Source organism: Centrocercus urophasianus, unplaced genomic scaffold, assembly GCF_019232065.1.
Source record: "Centrocercus urophasianus isolate 14NV4802_14NV808 unplaced genomic scaffold, USGS_Curo_1.0 seq_19, whole genome shotgun sequence".
Classification (NCBI taxonomy): domain Eukaryota; kingdom Metazoa; phylum Chordata; class Aves; order Galliformes; family Phasianidae; genus Centrocercus; species Centrocercus urophasianus.
In genome coordinates, this window is record NW_024884744.1 from 9282674 (window position 1) to 9299007 (window position 16334).

The 16334-nt window shown below is 45.5% G+C and overlaps 1 protein-coding gene and 1 long non-coding RNA gene across 6 annotated transcripts in view; one reads left to right on the plus strand and one right to left on the minus strand.

The window, feature by feature from the left end:
* Nucleotides 1-16334, plus strand: part of LOC122161492 (LIM domain containing preferred translocation partner in lipoma) — a 320970-nt gene that overhangs the window by 32643 nt on the left and 271993 nt on the right. The gene's annotated exons all lie outside the window — the stretch shown is intronic.
* LOC122161493 lies at nucleotides 1126-9775 on the minus strand. Its single transcript, XR_006169196.1, has 3 exons — nucleotides 9518-9775; nucleotides 9261-9404; nucleotides 1126-4127 (listed from the first exon to the last, which is right to left on the minus strand). It is a non-coding gene; the product is annotated as an uncharacterized LOC122161493 (long non-coding RNA).

The following is a 16334-nucleotide window of genomic DNA, read 5'->3' on the forward strand; positions in this document are numbered from 1 at the left end:
AATTCCAGAGCTGGAAAGTCTCTTGGCTGGGTTTGAATGCTTTGTGCATCTGGTGAGGGTGGTTACACACCATGAAATTTTGTATGTGCACCACTGCAAAAACCCTAATAGGCAAGTGCATGAGGAAATTCTGCTTAATGTTATCAAAGTTAGTCCTCCAGAGAAAACAAATCACAGGGGGGCTTGTATGTGTGTGTACGTATTTAATATGGATGTGTATGTTATGAATTGTTTTTCAAGTGAGACAGACTGCACTTCAGTGAGATCTAATGGGAAATAGGTAGGAGCAGTAGGTTTTGCTGTGTTGTATCCACTCCTAGTAAAAGAAAAGTAATCTTTGCACTCGGGTCCTTGTGCATTAACTTCCATGGAACTGAGCTTAGAAATCTCAGTGGTCATCTGGTTCCTGTGTCATACTTCTCAGTTCGTGAAAAAGACCTTAGGACTTTCCATAGATTCTGCAGGGGTTTTGTTCCAGCCCTGAGGACCAAAGGAATCAAGGAAAGATTTACTGTCACCAAGCTTATTTCCTTTTCTCTGGTTTCTTCTCTCCTTTTGGAAATAATTGGTCTTAATTTTTGGTGTTTATACTCTGGCCAGTGTCCGTAAAGCTCTGAGTTTTCCTGAAGCAGCAGTAACAACTTCACCTTTCATCCAAAATCTGGTTCCCCTCTTTCTTTCTTAATTTTATTTTTATTTTTATCTTGAAGGATTTCATGCCTGATCCACATGTTTTTTGTGCGTCGTCTTCCACTGCTGTTGCTTTCCAGATCTTCTGGTTTCTCATTTTCTCTCCAGACTGGTCTTTTTCTGTTTCCCCCATTAGTTAGAGACAACTTCTTTGTAGCTCGTAAATGGTGTGGGAACTTGATGGGCATCTCCTCTGGAGCTCAGTCCATCTACTATCGTGGTATGCTGTTTCAGCAGGAAAAAAACCTGGGCTTGGAGCATCTAAAATTGCCCATTATCTGGGCTCATTTCTTGTAGTCCATAATTTGGGGGTGGAAAGAAGAGGCGAATCACTCTAAGAATGACTGACTCCACCATAGATCGATATAAAATGTTCCATTACGTTTTCATTGTCAAAAATGACTTCCCTCTCCCACCCCCCCTCCCCTTCTCCTGTGAGATGCTGCAGAGATGTGGTCTTGTGGTGCAAATCAGTTCGTGGCCAGCTTGGCAAAATGCTACCATGATCTTAGCTGAGAACTTCCTTTTTGAATGAGCTGGGGGCCGAATGTGGTGGGGGCGACCTGCTTTCAGAGGAAAAGAGGTTTTTGGCCACTGTAAGGGGTTTTCACATGCTAAAGCAGATCTGTTTGATGAGGAGCCGCTCCCTGCTCTCCTCTTTGGCAAGAAGGTCAACAGATGTGCAAAACATAAGGCAATATAAAGAGACATAATAGAAAGTGTCATGGGATATCTGCCAGCAACCTCCTTGGGCTGTTGCCACTGATCTCGGGCTGATGAGACGTTTAGTGGTGTGTCTTTGCTGAAATTTCTCATTATCTGTAGTGGTGGGGAGGAGGTGCAGATATTGGGCTTCCTTGTGCCTACAGATATTTACACAGCCCTTGGCTTTTACAGTGCATTTAGGGCAGTGGTATTACCCTCCTACTTCCAGTAAGTGAGGAGGCTAAGGGACTTGCCCAAAGCTACACACACAGGCATAGACATGCATATGCATTCATCTTTATGCATGTATACGTGTACGTATGTCAAGGCCAGGGACTGATCCAAATTTCCTGCTTCTCTTTATTTTGTCTGTCTTCTTGTGGCTATCAGAAGCATCTTCATGGGCAGAATGATGTGGTGGTAGGCAAGAGATAGTGCTGGTGTGCAGTTTTCACAGCCTGGCATGGATGCTCTCTTTGGGGCTGTACCCATTGGTGTGGCGTATCCACATCTGCCCGTGAAGGAGACAGTAGGTATCACTGCACTGACCCATGCATCCTCTTGTAAAGGCTGCAAAGTGTTTGAAGTAGTAGGACACCTCCTACCTGCCTCAAGTGAGGCTTGATCTGCTGTTAAACTTGCAGCACTACTTCATAAGCAGAAACAAAACTGGCTCATGGGACCAATTCAACCTGTGCGGGAGTTCATGGGCAATCCTGGTGTCAATAAGTTTTAGCACAGATAGCAAAAATGACATCTTCTGCTTCATCCCACATTGGGAGAAGATCTTGTGAGGAGCTGGATGGTTTGGGATTTTGCATTCTCATGAGCTGTAGTGTCAGGAGCAGGAGCCAGGATGCCCTGCTGGAGCTGTCTGGGTCGCTGCTGCTCTGCTTCTAAGCTGATGCTGCAGAAACTGAATGCTGTGGGATCCAGGGCTCACGCAAATGTGTTTACCTAGCAAATAAAGGTGGGAGAGAAAAAAGGAAAAGCCTCAAAGCAGCTTTGGGTGTTTTTAAGTGGTGAAAATGAGAAATTCCTGAGTGGACGTAATTATTGCCTGTTTAAACAGAAACTTACTTAGCTGAAATATCAACTCTTATGGAAGAGTTTCCTGGTGTGTCCTTTTCATCTCTAACCACTGTCCTCTGGGCAATGCCTCCAAAGGTGCTGGGCACGGTGTTTTTACTTAGACTGGTACCTTGCTGTGCCTGTTTGCAAAGGGCATTGGTTTCTTTCTTCCTTGGCTTGATCCACCTCCCTGACTGTGTCAGGGCAAAGTTGGTGAGTTCGTACAAAAATTCACCTACTTGTGTCATGCATGGGCATCGAACGCCTGGCGTTTGTTTAGGTGGAGTCATTTGGTCTCACTGAGTGTATACATATGTAGGGATATTCATGTCTAAGTATATACAGCAGTTGAGAGAGGCAGGTGTACCACACTGATGTTTCTCAGGGCTTCAGATGAGGCCCCAGATGTCCTCATTTGCTGTAATTCCAGTGGGAGAAAGTGCAGAAGGGACCTGTCCCAGGGCTGAAGGGCTTTTTTCCCATTTGACCCATATGTGTTGTGCATTGTCTCAGCCGTGCTGATGGATGCTCGTGGAGTTGCCATAGTAAATCCTTTGGGGAATGGGGTATGTGGTGGAGACAGAATAGATGGTGAGAAATGTTTGGGTGTGACCTGCACACTAAGAATTCACAGGGTCTTACTGGTGATACGTGTGTCATGCTACCAGCTGGCTGTGTACATGATGCTATCTGTGCTTACGTGCCATTTGTTTGTTTAAAACATATAAAATACAAGGCTATTTCAGAGCACTGTGCTGGGTGGTCACAGTGAGACTGCTGCCCAGAGCGTCCTTGTCGAGATTAGAACACCACAGTGAGTGCTGCTATTGCCCTGATGGTTGGAAAGGCAGTGACCTGGGGCTTTCTGCTCATGTTAGAAAATGAAAAAGTTCCTTCTCCCTTTTTCCATTCATATATATTTTTGAAAACACCAGTCAAGTGTCTCTGTGGTGCCTTCTGCAGCGCTTGCTTCACTGTGTGCTGTTGTCCACCTGCTCTTTAGAGGCTCCTTTGTTATTCTGATGCCACATGTTTTCTTTTCCCTTAATTGTTCACCTATAAGTAGCTGTCTGCAGGATGTGATTCACTGAGGCTACGCTATATTTGAGCCTAGTGATGCACACTGGATCCATAGCAGGAATAAGTGGCACTGTGGTACCTTATATTACAGTCTGTTCTGTCGAGGCTGTTCTTTGCTGCTTGTTAAGAAACTGTGTTGCACTCCTTGCAGTTTATAAGACTCTGAAAGCTTGACATGGACATGATGTTCCCCTGCAGATGTAGCTGCCGTGTCTCTCAGAGCAGTTCTTTTGGTGCTTTTGACTGCTGAAATTAATGTGGAGCAAACTCTGAGATGTTTGAACAAGCTGAGCTGGCCTGGTAATATCTCTTTTCCCCAGGCAAACACACAGAGATGCTCAGCCCTCCCTCCCCCTTTTCCTTCCTTTCTCAGTCTGGAGACTGTCCTGCTATTGTTGATTACTGGTGTCCTGCACAAGTGTTCTTCATTTGTCCCTGGAGAACTCACAGGTTGGTGCTCATTTGTTTCCAAATCATTGTCCTTGCAGTCTTGAATAATACCCCCATTAAGCAGGTGGAGCTGATAAAATCACTTCCAACACAGCTGACAGCAACTAGGTCAGATCCTTTCTCACTGTTTCCTGACAGGAGAAAATAAAGTACACATGAAAGCAAAATACACGAGTTTTCCCCTCCGTCTCTACTCCCCAGGCCCCCCAGTCATGGTTTCCTCAACAACAAAAAAGAAATCGCAGCCAATCCGTTCCACGGAAGAGTCTGAATTTGTCAGAGTCAATGTTTCCATGTCTGACAAAGCTTAAAACAGAAGAAAAAAAAAAATGCAGAGGCTGCATGTATGTGGTCTGGCTTGTGGCCAGGCAAGGAGCGCTCTTTAGGGTTATTATTAGGTAGATAACTGTATCAAGGGCTTAAACATCAACCTGGTTGCGAGGGCTGCTGCTCTGTGCTTGAAATGCTGATGCATGTTTGATGCTTATGTGAAAATGAATTGCACAGTCTGAAACCACTTTTCTTTTTTTCTTTTTTTTTTTGTATTTTTTGTATTTTTCCCCCATGATAACTTCAGTGCCAGTGCAGTTCCTGGGAAGTGATTACAGGTGCTCCATGGGGAGCTATTGCTTGTTTTGAGCTTGCAAATCTTTTTTTGCTATTAGGACCAACTCTCTGTTAGTGTCTCTAATAGGAACCATACTCGAGAGTTTGCACAGGTTGGAGGGATCTGTATCCAAAGGGAACTGGACTGCCTTAAAGATCATTTAATCCGTCCTCAGGGCCTATCTCAATAAGGTGAGGGAAGTTTTGGGGGCCCTGGTCTCTGCTTTTGAAGGTGTGTGTACACAGAAGTACTCAGGGGCACAGGGAAACCAAATCACTGGGACTTCAGTGTCTTGAAGCAGAGAGGGGCAGGAGGAGGTGCAAGAAGATATGATAGGAAGGACAACATTCTGATGATCCTTAAGAACTGAGACACAGTACTTACTGCCCTGGAGGAGCAGGAGCTGATGGAGAGAGATGCACAAGGCAAGGTGACGCGGGCAGAGCGGCAGCCTGGGAAGTTTCTTGTCAAGTGCTTCTTGGAGACCAGCAGAAGAATGTCTGTTTGCAGTGCTGGTAGATACCACGTATCTGTCTATGTTCCCATCTATATATGGTATGTGCGAGTCTATATATAAATGCTTTGGTGGCTGGTATTTTGGCTGATACACTCACAGTTTTGTGCCACATTGAGAGATTTAAAAATATCTCCCTGTTCCAGGAACTTCTATACCATGACAGATGTCATCTGGTGTGGGGAGTGGCTTCTGAAAAGAGAACACAACGCTACAAGCGTACTATGAGCCTTAGGAGTCTATTAGATTATTTATTGCTCCACTGCCACCATAAGACGTGTGAGGTGCATTATTTCTGCCTGTCAGTTTTTTCACACGTTCAGTCAGGCAGCATCTGTCACTCCTCCCTGCAAGTCTCTTGCTTTCATTCTCAATGAACTTGCTTTCCAGCTGGAAAGGAGGCAGAATAAAGATTTCAGGAGTACTCAGAGCTAACAAACGAGTTCATTAACAATTACTTAAAGTCCTGCCTCTGAGAATTAGGGTCTCACTTAGCAGGGCTGCCCAGCCAAGCATGGGTCACCCCATGCTCACTGTTGTTTTATTTGGTGGCGAGCCTGCAGACCTGTTGTGTCAGGCACTGTGGAAACCTACTGTGAGTCAGACCTGTCTCGGCAGCACAAGATGGAGTAGGATAGGAAACAAATTCTCAAGACTTTCTTTTGGGAGCACTTCCCTGGTTTCCCAGACCTCAGCTCAACATCCAGGAACCTGTTGGTTCTGCCTTGTCCAGAGGATCTATAAGAGTGGGCACGTCCCTTTTGTGTGGTGGTCAGGAGGTGCTGACAGGGCTGTGCCAGGCACGCTGTGATGAAAGCAGTTGGAAGGGGAGCACTGGCACTGCCAGCGAGCATTGCTCATACATGCAGGGCTAATTCTCTGTTGCTCAGGCTTTGGACCAGATCTGGGTGGAGTCCTTCAGACTGGCAGAGCCTGAGAACATGTTGGGGTTTGCTACCTCCTTTGCAGAGGTCTAGTAAACAGGGAAAGGCTGTGAAAAGGGAACAGAGCTGTGAGAAGTCACATCAGACCTAGGTCTTTTTTATCTGCGTCAGGATGCTTGTCCTGTAAGCAAACAGATGAGAGCCAAAGCATTCCCTTCTGGGTTGGCTGATGAGGATGGGAGGCTTCACTGGTGAGGGACAAAAATGGTCAGCAGAGCAGTAAAGGTGTGTGTAGTGAAGGTGGGATAGGAGCAGTCAGATACTGCTATGAAGATGGACCAGATAGGGGGAGTCCCTCTGGGACTTGCATGGGGTTTGGTTCCTGCCTCTTGAGCCTGGCAGTGAACTGTGTTGCCTGTTCTGGTTACCATTTGCACTGCACCAGTGTCAGGAGAGGTGTTGAATGGGTGAGGATTTCTGCCTGCCTTTGAAGGTAACCAATGAAATGTGTGTGTGATGGGCTTGGGCTCATTGGAGCAGCGAGTGACCCTCACTGGTCTCTCCATGGAGCTCTCCTGGGGGAGAGCTTCGCAGGATAGAGCCTTGATATTTTCTCTCATCTTGTTCAATCCCTCATTAAGGTCACAAGTAATAGGATGCCTGTAGTGTTCTTCTGTGCCCTGTAGTTCCCTCCCAGAACTTTGGCCCAGTCCTACTCACTCTTGCCTGACCACGTATGCAAGTAACTCATGATATTGAGCCTGGTACCTCCCATTAACCTGGAGGTTTCGTGGAGTCCCAATGAGAGGCAGCCCACAGCTTCCCCTGACCTTGCAAGATGCCCTTCCTGCTCCTGACCCTGCAGAAACCTCAGGCATCCACAGTGCAGCCCTGGCGGGCGCTGGCAACAGATAAAAACCAAAATGCATAGAAAGCTTCAGGAGTGTGGGCGGCACGGGGAGGGTGGAAAAATAGCTGGGGCGTCGTGTCACCGGATGCCAGGAAGCAGCCCAGCACTGGGGTGAAAGATGAGCAGGGCTGTGGCAATGGGACTGCCGGCACATTCTGTACATTCTGCAGCCCTGCAGCACGTGGGGCCGTAGGGCAGGCTGGCAGCCACGCGTTTCACTTTCAGGCATGTAGCTGAGCTGGTATTTCGTTATCCTGACACCCACCAAGTCTTTCTCTTTTTTTTTTTTCCACCCTGGTTTTAACCGAGGTGCACTTGTTTATCCAGCAGGGCTCTGCAGCCTATAAACAGGATGTCTGACTGCTTCCTTTCAGCCCAGTAACACTAAACCGCTTCGAGTGCAGATAGTGCTTCAGTAACACTATTCAGGTCTGAATCAGCTTCGTGTCAGCCGTGGCTAGCATCATACAAGGCAGCACCTGCATCTGTCTGAGTGTGAATCTAACAGATGCCCATGTGGACTGAGTTGGCTGTTGTGAACAAATCCATGTTGCCAAAAAGGACCCAAGTGTGTGTTTTCATCAGGGTGGCTGTAATGGAATCCCAATTGAGACGGAGTCCTTAATTTCCATTTTGTAAAGGCAATCTAGTTTATAAAACCCTAAACCTGAAAAACCTTTTGGAAAAACTTCTGCTTCAATAAGCATGGCTTTCTGAAGGTTTTCCCACTCTACTGGGGACCTGGGTATGGTGGCCCCAAGAGACTGAAAATGAACCAGAGCATACAGGAGGTGACTCCAAGTAGTGCTCTTGATGAGGAGCAAGATGTTGAAGGGGGGATAAAGGTTATTCTTCAGAAGCACTTGTTGGTTTAGAATATTGAAATCACAAACAACAGTAACAGAATGGAGGTTTGGTTTGACCTGTTGAGTGTCTTGACTTTAATGTTCAAGGTGTTCAGTGATTTTTAATGATTGTTATCTTGTTGCAAGCTCTGCCTCATATTATGTCCTTTAGAACTCTTGTTCCCTTGTATCTATAATTACTTTTTTGTAAAAATTAGATATTCAAAGAAATTTAAGTTTCCAGACCTCACGGTAGTGTAGAAAAGCTTTGGACATGTGCTCCTTATATAAAGAGTGAGTAAGGGGGAAATTGCTATATATGCTAACTCTTGTTGTGTCAGTTTTTAAGCCAATCTTATCAGCTTTGGGATGGACTGATGATTTCTTACATTCAAGACTGGAAGGCAGGTCTCTGAAAGAGAGATGAATGTTGTCTGGATTTTGTTGGGTCGGGGTGCCCTTATGTTTCTGTAGAGATCTTGAGCTTCTATGTGCCACTTTAACTGATTTGTCAGAATGTTTTGTTTACACAGAAGTATTCTGAATCTGCTACTGAGCTTCGGTTCAGAATAGATATAGAAGAACAAGTTGTTCTGCCATAGCTCTTCTGCAAGTACCTCATTTGCGTGCAGCTTCATTCCAAAATGCACATGCCTTTTTTGATTTTGTTCAGGCTGTATTGGAAGGTGGAACAAACTCAAGTGGGAAGGAAAAATTCTCTGTTTTTCCCAAAGTAAATTGATCTGCATTGGGCATCTTTTTCACAGACGTTTGTCTTTTGAAGTTATTACCTGGGCGGGCAGATCCCAAGTTGTGCAGCTGGATGTGACAACCTGGAATTTTTGCAGTTCATTTTATGCTAACACAGCATTCTTAGCAGATCACGTTTCCTATTAAAAGCTGGATGATCCTGGTTTTAATAAAGGGGTCAGCATGCTCACCTTCTGTGCCCTGTTTGGCATGTGGTCCTTTTGTATGACCAGGCTGGTGAGTGATGAAATGTGCTTGCACCTGGTTGCATAAGGGGCTGACACAAATGAATGGGGTGAATGAAGCTGATGTTGCACCTGCTATACAGCTGCCATTTAAATAAAGATGTGCCCCTGATCTCAAAAGCATTTACCCATGGCACGGGTTGGCAACACCAGTTAACATTTAGATTGTTTTGATTGGCTTATGTAAAACAGGCACAGATTTCAGCGAGCTGGCGGGTGGTGCTGCTGTTCTGGGTGGGCAGCATGACACTGCCAGTGGTCACTGCCCTGGTGGAGCAGGAGGACTTGCAGCAGGGCCTGGGCTTGTGAAATGTCCCATCCCCGCAGGCAGAAGGGCTGTGAGGGCTGTGGGTTGAGTTTTGTTTTTTGCAGGGTGCTATGTAACCTCCTGCTTTGCTGGTGCTACCCAACAGGCATTGCCTCTCCAGTGACATGTTTGCATCCTGCATCTCATGTTTCCTAGGGAAAGCGAAGGTGCGTGGTATGATCTGGGCCAATTGCCCACTTACCTGCTGGTGTTTTGTTGGGATCAAGCAGTCAGACCAGTGGCAAAGCTTTCTCCTGACTGCACCACAGCTCGGTGCTGCACTCATCTCTTCTCCCATGAGCAACGTGGCACCTCCAGTCTGTTTTTTTCTTTTTATTTTTTCTTTCTTTTTGGAGAAGAACACAAGATAAAAGAACAAAGAAGAATAAAGGTAAACGTTTCCATGGTATCCAAAACCTGTGGCTAAACCACGTGTCCCCGTTTTCCAACCTTGCATACCTCATCTTTGCAGAAAGGTGCCCCAGTGAAGAGCCAGCAGCTTTCCTTATTGATGAGGAATCCTCTCTTTTTTTGTTCCAAGTGCCTTTCTTTCCCTTTCTTAAAAAGCACTCGCTTGAATAAAGTGCTGGCAAATGCTTGGGTGCTGGACCTTGGTCTGGAAGGCAGGATGCTGGTTGAACAGTAACAGGAATGTGTAGGCTGGGTTTTGGCTTACGGTGATGAGCAGCAATGGATTCTGCTCCCCAGTGCCCAGGACTGAGCTGCTCTTGGCAGCTGAAAGACACACTGAAGTTGTTGCCACAAGGGTAACAAAACAGGGGTTTTTACTTTTTTTCCTACAAGGTTGAGCCCTTTTCATGTAATTGGTGACTGTAAGTCAGCAAAACAAAAGTTTGTGGGCTTTGGGTGGATCATATGGAGAAAATATCTTGGTTGGCTTGGCCGTTTCTTGAAGTGTTGTTCGTGGGTAGAGCTGCTCCATGCTCCTTGCAGCAGCCTGGAGTCTAGAAACTATGCACTCTTTGCTGTTGGAGTGTTGAAAGACTCTCCTTCCTCCTCATGGATCTGGGCGTGCTCTCATCTGATAGGACTGACTGGTCAGTACAGGGTTCCAGCTCAAACAGGAAGGTGAACTGGGTTAGAAGTGATAACTTAGCCATTAGCATGTTGTGTAGGACAGAAATTGCCTTCATCTCATGTCAAATGTTTGCTGATGCTCCTATGGACTGAGGAAATGATGTGGCATGATGATCTCCCTGTGCTTCCTTCTTAGTTTGCTTTGTGGCCAACTGTTGAGAAACATGATGGCCTAGTTTGTAAGTTACAACTTCTGTCCTAAATCTCGCATAGCTGATCCCTGTGAGTTAGCCTGGAGGGACTTCATGAGATTCATCTGCTCTGTGTTCCTATCTGATCCCCTCTGGACCTTGTGGCACTTGAAAGTAGAATATTGTATAAAATGTGTAGAAATTTGTTCAAAGAGGAGAGAACAGCTATTTCTAATGCATTCAGAAATGGTGACTGAAAAGTGATGGAAAGAGAGAATATATATACTAAATATCTTAGCAGGTAAAAACCACTGAAATTTAGAATAATCTTGGTGATGGTAAAACATCATGGTGAGGGAAGTACATGTGAAAACTGCTGTTGGTGCCTGAGAGAGCGAGGGCGGTGTTGCATTAAGCTTATGGAGAATTGACTAATTTTCCCACTAATTTTTTCCCCACTATCTTGTTAACATTTGAACTGGAAAAAGTCACGTGGTTTGAAAATATTACTTGGTTAAAGAAAAAAAACAACAACACAACCAAGAAACAAGAAACAAGCAAGCACTTACTGTGATGTGTGGTGAGTAGAATTATAGGAGCTACCCAAAAACAGTGCTCTGGAGTGGGCTGTTGGATTGACTGCAGGAAGGAGCGATGTGCCTGAGCTGGATGCAGCATAGCGATGATTCTGGTATGAGAACAAAGTAGTTCAAGTAGATCCCCTGCCTCAAACTAAGATGCGTTGATTCAATCTGCTGATTAGTAATGCATAAGAGGCGAGCTAAAGGTTAATTTAATAGAAGAAAACAAACATTAATATGAGCAGGGGATTAATTTGAAGCTTGAAAGGAGGGCATTGCAAATACTGGGATTGTGCAAGCTGGTTGAAACACCCAACCCTTCTGTCACTGGTGGAGACTGCTACTGCACAAAGCTCAAACCAGAGCGTGGCTGGCAAATGGGAAGTATTTTGTGTGTGGGGGTGAAAATTAGAAAGAAACAGGAAAAAGCACGTCCTGTTTTTGAGGAAAAAATAACTCCTAAGCACCTTCCCCCTTGCCCCTAATGAAACCCACAGACCTTTTCAGAATCTGTACTTTCTAGTTCCTCTTCGGTTTAAGAAAAACAGTACAGCACAAAGTTCCTAACACCTTCACAACACCAGAATGTGGTCTCCCAGTTTTGGTGGGAGGTAAATGAGTTTTCCTGGGGAATAAGTTTCCAGGAGGCTTCCAGGCATGGCCAGGAGAACCTGCCTGCTGTTCCATAGCACCAAGTGGGTTTGCTGGAAGGAGACAGAGTGAGTTCCTTGAGGATTTTCTTAATGCTGGCAGGTACTGTCTGATGCGCAGTACTTTAAGATGACACGCTTGTTGAATTGTACCACCATCTATGCTTTCTCTATTTTGGGAACCTAACAGCCCTCTGCCTTCCTCTGGGTTTTTACCATCCTCTCAGCTGTCTAACTGAGTGGTTCTGGCAAGTTGTCAGTCTGTGGCCTTGAAGTGTAACACTTTCCTGCTGAGTTAGGGTATCTCCTCAGCCTCTACCTCCTTCGTTTCTTCATTGCTTGCACCCTGCAGATGGGCTCCTGAGGTGCTGGGTGTGAGTTACAAGCTCCTGAGAAAATCTGTGGGTAAATAATTAACACTGCTGAAACACTGAGCTGCCTTCTCCCCTCCCTGGAACTGACTGGCGACAGTAAATATTTCCCTTTTTAGCTTGTCATGCCCATCCTAAGGAGCAGATCTCCTTGATTGGGATCTTCTCAGTTTTCTTTTACCTTCTCTTTCTGAGAGTGGATAATGCTCAATTACAAATGAGAGGTGGAACTGCAGGGGAGGAGCTGACCTATATGCCGTTCATCTGGTTATATCCCTGCACGGAGGAGAAAAAGGCTTTTGAATTGACAGAAGGTAAAGTGAGTCCTTTGGGCTCAAGCTGGTGCCAGGATAAAACCAGCAGCAAAAATCAGCCCTTGGTTGGGGTCTGGCTTGAGTCTGCAGCAAATCATTCAGGCTGCTTTACAGCAAGGTTTAAGTGAGTTGGAAGTGATGATGGAAAGGAAGAGACTGGGTGATTTCCAGAGGTCCCTTCCAGTCTGTGATTGTGTGAGTTCCTTGTGAGTTTTTTCACTCCATGGGTAGCAAGCAGTGGGTCTTTGCTGACCTTCTGCTCTCAGCAAGTGGTACAGTGGGGATGGAAGAGATGCAAAATGGCTGTGGATGCCAGTTTGCACCCTTCCTACTTTTTACACTGTCTTGAAGGAGTGTGTCAGCTCCTCTCCAGGAGGAGGACTTGCAGTCAGTTACAGTGTGAAGTGCAACCAGTCTGTGTCCTCTGTTCTTCACTGGGGAGACCCCTGGGTTACACTATGAATGAAAGTGATGCTTAGAACAGCAGAGAAGCTCAGGATGAGCAAGTTGGGAAGTTGCTGAGGCTGTCTGAGGCGATGTGGCTTCTCCAGTGGTTGGAGCAGGAGGCATGTGTTAGGCTGCAAACATAGTTGCTTGCTGTGCTGGTAACTTTGGGATTATCCCAGAACTGTTTTCAGCTCTGTCATGGATTCCCTGTGTAATTTTGGACACTTTCAGTGCTTCCTAAAAGGCCAATCACTTAGGCCTATGTTTTGATAGGGTTTAATTGGAAATGTAGAATCGCAATGAATAGTCTCAAGTGAACAAATTCTTGAAGACTAGGGGAAAAAAAAAAAAGCAAACACCTCCCATGCTTTCTCTGTGCCTCGGCTTTCCTTCTCGTAAGTGGTGCTCTGGAAACCTCCTCCCAGGTGTTGTGCAAAACTTACCCTCAGTCAGATGTGTACTGTGACAGTGACAGCTGCAGAAAGACCTGAATATTGGTGAGACCAAGAGGAAGAAAGTGGGAAGTACCTAATGTAAGTGCAATTAAGAAACAGAACCAAAAAGTCCTTTGATCTCAAGCTTCTGTGGTTTTCTCTTTATTTTGCTTGCTCACGCTCCTTGGAGGATTTCAGGAGGAGCTCCAGAATTCAACCCAGCACCACCCTTGGTGAGAGCCACCTTGAGAGCTTGCAGGGCACATCCCCATCAGGCTCAGTGTGTGGGGAGAGCTGTGGCCATGGTGCAGGCAGCTTATCTGACTGCATGAACCAGTTCCTAAAGTGATGTATGTGAAGCATGGCCAAGCAGATTAAGTGTTTCCTCTACTGAGTGGTATTTGTTGTATTGTAAAGCTGGAATGGTTCCTAGAAAGCATTAAGATACAAATAATATTAACCAGAACTGAGAGAGAACAGCCAGCCACTCAGAAATGAAAGAAGTACGCTGCAGTGTGAACAGGGCAGAAGGACTGAGGCTGCCTGTTTCCTGCTGCATTTCTTTGTAAATTGTACTGGGCTCCCCAGGAGATGCCATGCTAATCACATGCAAAGTGCCATTCCTCTGTTTATTTTCATGGTGTATTTACCTGAATGGTAACGCCTCCTTCCCTTCCTTCTGATACAAAACGTGCTTGTTCACTCACGTGAGTGCTTGTAAGGCCAAAGGGGCAATCAGCCCTCTTAATCTGGACTGTCATGGAATAAATCACCTACTGGGCTAAATCCCTGCAAGCTTGTCCTGATCTCACCTCATCCTCATCTGTGTTCACATGTGCAGTTGCACACTGGCAGCAGTGTGTAACTTGCTTCCTTCCCTTGCAGCTTAACTGAGTAAATCCTGCAAGAGCAAAGATAGAAATTGCATTATGTTGGTGGGCCTGGGCTATAATTCGGGCAGAAGGGCAGTGCTGGCTCCAAAGAAATACATTCCCTTCTATCTACATTTTTTTCCTCGGTAGCTTGGGGAAACTGTGTGTTTCGGTTTTGTTTCTTGTTGACTAGATGCATGCCATCAGTGTTGTGTTTTGAAGTATGTAGTTTCTCCAACGGTTTGAGCAGGTCATTCCCTCAGCAGTCAGGAGAGAAACGAATTACTGAAAACCACTGTGTTTTTGTGGTTTTTGTTTTCTTTTAATATACTGAAAATGCAGGCAAGGGACTTGGCACAAACAGACGGCCTGAAACTACCTATAAATTTCTGAACTCTTTCCTTTGCTGATGCCAAATTGAACTTGACAGTAGAGCTTTCCTTGACAAGCATTGAAATGGAAAGTCACAGAGAGCCATGAAAGGGGTGGGTACAAATCCTGGGGGTCAGAGTATGTACAGGGGATGCACACAGAATGAGATCACTTCATTTTTTTTTTAATCAGTTTCTACAAGTAGTACTTCCCCAGGGCACGTCTGCAGCAATGACTGCCTCTGTAACAGCAGTAGTTACCTGCATTTGCTACCTGGCATGTGCTGGCACCATGACCTGCGTTTTTTGGAGGTTATTGCGAATAAGTGAGTAAAAGCTCTGGGCTTTGCTGTCTAATGCTTCATTAAAGATTGTTTTTGAAAAAGGTGCACCTTGTGCCAAAGCTGTCCCTGGTGTTCTCTATTGTCTGGGGCATTGCAACCCTGTGAGAGAGGTGTGCGACATCAGTGCAATGCATTGACCTGGTTACAGTAAATCTTACCAGGTGTGTTTGTAAGGACAGGCAGTCTGTTCAGGCAGAGGGGATCAGTGCTCTTCCTGGTTTTCTAATTGTTCCTGTAACTCCACTGCTCATCAAGTATAGCTGCATCTGTGTGCTTTGAGAGGACAGGTGTTTAGCCTTTAATTGGAGCATCTCATATTTAGGGCAAGACTTGCACAGAGGGACCTTCCAAATTCCTTCTCTGTCAGCTGACAGAAGTGCTTAGGGGGTAGGTGCCGGGATTTCCCATCATATTTTGACTGAGTGGCATCCAAAAGACAGGCAGGGATTTCAGGATGTAAACATAAAGCCATCTTGCACTGCTGAACAGAGCATTAAGGCAGAGTTGGGTGTTGTTCAGCCAGGGCTACCTTGAATGAGGGAAGGCTACATGGAGCTATTTTGAGCTGGTGGAATCCAAAACCTAGATGCAACACTTGATACCTTAATGCAAGATGTTTCTTTTCCCGTGCTAACTTCAGCGCTGATGAGCTTGTTGATCCTTTTCTGGGTGCTTTGGGAGTGATGATTAGCAGAGGGGGAAGGGCTGGTGCTTGGGAGGGATGTTGTGCGTTGATCTGGTGGGCAAGCATCTCGAGAGGGTGGTAATGTGGGCACAGAGGAATGCAGAAGGGCAAGGCTCTCTAACCTAGAGAGGTTTGAGCTCTGCCCCGGGCTGGCAAAATAATCATTAGTGTCAACATCTGGCCCATCAATTCTTCCATTAGAAACACAGTTCTTTGTGGGATTTTAATATCTTGGCTATTTCAGATCACACTGAGAAACAGCATGCCCCTGCACAGGCACTCAGCATGGATGCTGTAGTTGTTTGCAATGTCGACATATATAATAATAATTTATTGCATTTTATTGAGAATAGGCAAAATGGGAAAACCAAACCCCTACATAGTAGGAGTTCTTTTCTATCAGGCAAGCTGTAGGAGCAATGTTCTTGCAATTAACTGTAACCACAAGAGAGTAGCGTAAGTGCAGGGAGGGATTTAAGCAAAGAAATTTTGAGGGGCTCAAGCTGTATATTGAAAAAACAGTGTTCCTTCATGATGAAACCAGTTCAGATGCCTTTCTGAAGCTCTGGTGGAACATTTTGATCCATAGATAGGCACAAAGTTAGGGCAGTCTGATTTGCAGCTTGGCTGAAGAGCCAGAGCTTTCCAAGGGCAGGAGGTGTGTGTGTGTGTGTGTGTGTGTGTGTGTGTGTGTGTGTGTGTGTGTGTGTGTGTGTGCGCGCCTACATATGCAGCATCCTTTCAAAACAGGATCTGATTTAAGAGAGTATTTCTGTACAGGAAAGCACGTTAAGTATATGCTTAAGTCCCCAGGAAGTCAAAGCAACTTAAGCACATGTTGAAGTTAATCGTGTAATTAAGTGATTTTCTGAGTTGGCCTGGATCTGAGATTGCACATAAGCACTCCTTTGAGTTGGGATTCACAGCCCTCTTTTGTAGCTCTGTCCCAAGACAGGTGCTGGCTTATTTATTTTTAAT